Here is a 6425-nt window from a genome sequence, read left to right on the forward strand (position 1 = left end):
TAGCTGCCCAACTTCAACATCTTACCAGGTGGGACTTAGTAGACACATTAGATCCCATCCATCGGTTGCTACTTCCATCAGATACAGACTTCACATCACTCTCTGTCAGGGCTCCAGGTATGACCAGAGATGTGTGGACTGACACAGGGAAACGCAGGCTCAAGGATGGTGTAAAAGTAATATAATTTATTTAAGGTTACACAATACACAGAACACACAGTGCAAAACCAAACCTTAAGCTAGTCCCAATATGTGTGGGAACACAAGCATAGTCAGGCAGGCCGGGTCGGTAACTATCAGGCAGGTAGGTACAGGAAGAGCAGGCAGAGAGTAGTCATGTAAAGAGCCAGGGGTCAGTGCAGGAGACAGTCAACAGGATCAGGATCAAAGCAGGCACAGATAACAAGATACAGGGGCTCATGGGAAACATACATCAAGGCACTGATCACAGGCCCGGCCATTCCTTAAATACACCTCCTGCAATCAGCCTCAGGTGATGGCCGATTGCAGGAGTGAGTCTCTGGTTGCTGAGAGCACCCGCTGGCAAGCCCTGGTACTGCAGCCCACAAGGCAGGTGAGTCCCATCACCATTGGCAAGTCCATTCCTGACACTCTCACACTTGTTAATGGGCTTCAGATGGCACCAGTGGGAAAGGCATGATCTCTCATATATTTATTCCCGTCTTTTGACTCTTACTGAAGACTTATAGAAAGAAATGGGAAACAGAGAAAATAAGAGAGAGTGGTGGGAGGTGATTGTGACCTCCATACCTCTCATCTCTCTGTCCTCTTCACAGAAACTCAGTCATTTCTTTTGCATAGAGCTTTCAGGACTCCAGCTCAATTGTTCAGCTAGGACAGGAGGGATTTCCCCTTATGACCCCAATTGTAGCGGTGATGTCGGGGATTTGATACACATGTTTTGGAGATGTCCAAAATCATTCAAAAAGTGGAACAATATGACCAGTTTTGTAATGTTGGTATTCAATATTCCTCGGGTGTGCCTCTTGGTGTCAATAGAGGAGGAATTATTTACACCTCCTTCTATTACAAGTCATATAGCAATAGTGAGGCTGCTTGACCATAAAAAATATCCCGATCTTGGCTATCATCTCAAACTCCCAGCAGACACCAGTGGATTGAGCAGGTGATCTCCACATTAACATCATAGGTTTTAAACATTTTAGCTTTTTTAGCCCCATAGAAGGAGAACGAGCCAGTTGTATCCTACTGAATGGTGACTACATGGGAGACCCATACTTGGGGTATGATCCTGGAGACACAGGCCCCATTGATCGGTGTCAGCTATCTATGTATGTACTGGGGGGAGTTACTTGCCGTGTACAGCTGAATTGTTCTAGGCTGTTTCTTCTTTTCTCTGTTCATTTGTTTATAAAAGGTAAAAGTGACACCATAGACAAAGCAAGTTATTGTTCTGTATGATCTGTAACAGTGCCACAACTGCCTATACGTGAGAATGTATGACTCCATTGTCTGGGCTGAATGTTGGGAATACTGTGCGCACTTATAAACTTTCTTAATAAAATCTATTTGATTAAAAAAAAAGTAGATAATTCTGTACATATTCTTTCTATTCATAAGATATATTTAGTAATGAACATTAAAATTAGAAAGCAACTTTATGTAGCCCTTTATATAGAATTTTAATTTTTTTTTTTTGTACAGGTGGATTGATGAGCCAAGTTTTCGGTCATGTTGGTCTTCATAAATATATCTGAGTCACATGGAAAACAAGACATATGGGTGTCTTAATTGATTGAAAGTCTTTATTGCAGCTCACTGGAGGATTCATACAGGGTACAAGTCATATCTGTGTTCTAAAAGTCATGGTTTGGATCCTCTTCCACATTGATCCAGCCTCAGAGGACAACAGGAGAAAAGGAATTTCAGTGTTCTGGAAGTGACAATGGCTTTACAATAAAGTCCAACCCCAGTATACATAAGAGGAGTCATTTCAAACTACTTCTTGTTTGGAGATTTTACAATGGAGAGAAAATATATCACACACCAGAAGGTTCACAATGGAGAGAAGTCATATCATTGTTCTGAATGTGACAAAACTTTTACAAGCGAGAGAGACCTTATAGTACACCAAAGAGTTCACACTGGAGAGAAGTCATATCAGTGTTCTGAATGTGATAAAGCTTTCACAGTGAAGTCAAATCTTATCACACACCAGAGGATTCACACTGGAGAGAAGTCATATCAGTGTTCTGAATGTGATAAAGCTTTTACACAGAAGTCAAATCTTATCACACACCAGAGGATTCACACTGGAGAGAAGCCATATCAGTGTTCTGAATGTGTTAAAGCTTTTTCAGTGAAGTCAAGTCTTATCACACACCAGATTGTTCACACTGGAGAGAAGTCATATCAGTGTTCTGAATGTGATAAAGCTTTTACTCAGAAGTCAAATCTTATCACACACAAGAGGATTCACACTGGAGAGAAGTCATATCAGTGTTCTGAATGTGATAAAGCTTTTACACGGAAGTCACATCTTATCAGACACCAGAGGATTCACACTGGAGAGAAGCCATATCAGTGTTCTGAATGTGATAAAGCTTTTACACAGAAGTCAGATCTTATCACACACCAGAGGATTCACACTGGAGAGAAGTCATATCAGTGTTCTGAATGTGATAAAGCTTTTACAGTGAAGTCAAGTCTTATCACACACCAGAGGATTCACACTGGGGAGAAGTCATATCAATGTTCTGAATGTGATAAAGCTTTTACAGTGAAGTCAAGTCTTATCACACACCAGAAGAGTCACACTGGAGAGAAGTCATATCAGTGTTCTGAATGTGATAAAGCTTTTACAGTGAAGTCAAATCTTATCAGACACCAGAGGATTCACACTGGAGAGAAGTCATATCAGTGTTCTGAATGTGATAAAGCTTTTACACAGAAGTCAAGTCTTATCACACACCAGAGGATTCACACTGGAGAGAAGCCATATTAATGCTTTCAATGTGACAAAACTTTTACAGTTAATGCCGGTCTAATCTATCACCGGAGGATTCACAAATTTCTTCATAGATTAAATACTGGATGAAAAGAGATATTAAAGAAGTTTCAGGTTTCACAAGTTAGTTTCACATCCCCAATGTCATCCCACAAGCTAAAGAAGAAGGGAAGATAAAATGTTACCTTAAAAGAAACAAACTAAAATCTGAGCAAACTGGAATGTAATGATTGGATGAACTGAGTTTAGTGCTTATGTCCATCAATACACAACTAGAAGGGATTTAAATATTTTATCTTTTGACAATTTTTTTAAGATAAGCATCAATAACTGATCAGCTTCCCTCATGATTCTCATCTTTATCTTTTTTATGGAGCTTTGAATGAACATGTAATGCATTTTCATGATACAGCAACTGAGTTGTGTTTCCAAGCATTTTCTTCATTTCTGGATCCTGAGGTAATACATGACCAACACTGCCTCTGTACCAGAGACTAGGATGGGGTCTATTGTCATCTTACCAAGTCTCTGAAGCCTCAGTGGGAGAGTCCATTCCAGGTTCTTCTGACTATTGATACATGATCAGCCAGGCTTGAGGTCTCCAGCTAAGCCCACCTTGTCCATTCCTCCCATTACCTGTTCCATCTCCTCTCCCATTATCAATGCTTTCTTTCCACATTTCATCTCCTCTCATTATTATTATACAGGATTAATATGGCGCCAACAGTTTGCTCAGCGCTTTACAATATCATGGGAGACAATACAGCAACAATACAGTTAAATACAAGCGGGATAGGAGGGCCTTGCTCCTCGGAGCTTACAATCTAGGAGGGAGGGGCTAGTGGTACAAAAGGTAGTAACTGTGGGGGATGGACTGGTTGGAAGAGTAGAAGATTCCATTATTAGCTGAGGGCAGGATAGGCTTCCCTGAAGAGAGAGGTTTTCAGAGATCGCCTAAAAGTGAGCAGAGTAGGCGATAGTCTGATAAATTGGTGTAGAGCATTCCAGAGGATGGGGGAAGCTCTGGAGAAGTCCTGGAGATGAGCATGGGAGAAGGAGACAAGGGAGCTAGAGAGCAGGAGGTTGTGCGAGGAGCGGAGAGTACGGTTTGGGTGATATTTAGAGACAATATTGGTGATGTAATTTGGGGCGGAGATTTAAATGACTTTATATGTTATTGTTAATGTTTAGAATTTTATCCTTTGGGCAATGGGAAGCCAGTGGAGGGATTGGCAGAGGGGGGTAGGGGACAATGAATGGAGGTCAGTGGAGGGATTGGCAGGAGGGTGTGGAGGACACTGAATGGAGGCCAGTGAAGGGATTGGCAGAGAGGGTTGGAGGACACTGAGTGAAGGCCAGTGGAGGGATTGGCAGAGAGGGGTGGCTGATACAGAATGGTTAGTAAGGTGGATGAGTCTGGCAGCAGCATTCATGATAGACTGAAGAGGGGATAGCCTGCAATGTGGTTGGCCAATAATGAGGGAGTTAGAATAGTCAAGGCAATATATGACAAGGGAGTGAATATGTTGCTTAGTGGTTTCCGAGGTTAAGAACGGCCATATCTTGGAGCTGTTGCGGAGGTGAAGTCTACAAGATTTGGACAGTGATTGGATTTGGGACTGAAAGGACAGATGGGAGTCTAGGATTACACCTAGCACCCTGGCATGAGGGGAGGGACTGATGATTGTGTTATTGATCTTGATGGAGAAGTCAGGGAAGAGGGCACAGGCTGGAGGGAATACTAAGAGCTCAGTTTTGGAAAGATTGAGTTTGAGGAAGTGGAGTGACATCCATGCTGATATGTAGCTTAGTAGGTTAGTAATGCGAGAGGAGACTGAAGGGGCGAGGTGAGGAGGAGACTGAAGGGGTGAGGTGAGGAGGAGACTGAAGGGGTGAGGTGATGGGTAGAAAGATAGATTTATGTGTCATCAGCATAGAGATGGTACTTAAAGCCATGGGAGTTTATCAAGTGACCAAGGGAGGAGGTGTAGATGGAGAAGAGTAGGGGTCCAAGGACGGAACCTTGTGGGACCCCTACAAAAAGAGGGAGTGAAGAGGAGGCGGCAGAGTTGTAGGTAATGCTCAACAAGCTCTGTGATAGGTAGGAGGAGAACAAGGAGAGAGCAGAATCTTGGAGGCCAAGAAAGTCGAGTTTTTTTTAGGAGGAGGGGTTGGTCAGCAGTATCAAAAGCCGCAGAGAGGTCAAGTAGTAAGATATGGAGTAATGGCCATTGGTTGGGATGAGTACGGAGTAGTGGCCATTGGTTGGGATGAGTACGGAGTAGTGGCCATTGGTTGGGATGAGTACGGATTAGTGGCCATTGGTTGGGATGAGTACGGAGTAGTGGCCATTGGTTGGGATCAGTACGGAGTAGTGGCCATTGGTTGGGATGAGTACGGAGTAGTGGCCATTGGTTGGGATGAGTACGGAGTAGTGGCCATTGGTTGGGATCAGTACGGAGTAGTGGCCATTGGTTGGGATGAGTACGGAGTAGTGGCCATTGGTTGGGATCAGTACGGAGTAGTGGCCATTGGTTGGGAGGAGTACGGAGTAGTGGCCATTGTTTGGGAGGAGTACGGAGTAGTGGCCATTGGTTGGGAGGAGTACGGAGTAGTGGCCATTGGTTGGGATGAGTACGGAGTAGTGACCATTGGTTGGGATGAGTACGGAGTAGTGACCATTGGTTGGGATGAGTACGGAGTAGTGACCATTGGTTGGGATGAGTACGGAGTAGTGACCATTGGTTGGGATGAGTTCGGAGTAGTGACCATTGGTTGGGATGAGTACGGAGTAGTGACCATTGGTTGGGATGAGTATGGAGTAGTGGCCATTGGTTTTAGCAGTTAGTAGATCATTAGTGAGGTTTAGTAGGGTAGTTTCAGTGGAGTGTAGTGAGGGAAAGCCAGACTGTAAAGGGTCAAGAAGGTTGTTGTCGGTGAGGTGGGAGGAGCTCAGGCGATTGTAGACTAAGTGTTGTAATAGGTTAGAGGTAAATGGCAGCAGGGAGATGGGTCTTAAGTTGTTCAAGTTGGTGGGGTCCAGGGAGGGCTTTTTAAGTATGGGAGTGATGTGCGCATGCTTTAGAGGGGAGTGGAAGGCACCAGTAGAGAGGGAGAGATTGAAGATGTGAGTGAGGGAGCATAGGATGGAAGAAGAGGGTGACCGTAGTAGTTGTGAGGGGACAGGATCTAGGGGGCAGGTAGTGAGACGGGCTTCTGAGGAAACCTTAGTGACCTCTTCGGTAGTAGCGAGGTCAAAAGAGGAAAGTGTTGAGGGAGGTTTAGTATAAGGTATGCTAAGTGGGATGGATGTCTGTGCAGTGGAGATGTCCCTATGAATTGCATCAATCTTGTTTTTGAAATGATTTGCAATCTCGTGAGCAGTGAGTGAGGTACTGGGTGGGGGTGGAGAAAGTTGAGAGTTAGAAGTAGAGAA

At 44.0% G+C, this 6425-nt stretch overlaps 1 pseudogene; it reads left to right on the forward strand.

Moving 5' to 3' along the window:
- Nucleotides 1–3079, forward strand: part of LOC149436225 (uncharacterized) — a 95750-nt pseudogene extending 92671 nt beyond the window's left edge.
- The last annotated feature ends 3346 nt before the right edge of the window (nucleotides 3080–6425 follow it).

This window comes from Staurois parvus, unplaced genomic scaffold (genome assembly GCF_062004578.1).
Source record: "Staurois parvus isolate SC_StPar_1 unplaced genomic scaffold, SC_StPar_1.0 ptg001396l, whole genome shotgun sequence".
Classification (NCBI taxonomy): Eukaryota; Metazoa; Chordata; class Amphibia; order Anura; family Ranidae; genus Staurois; species Staurois parvus.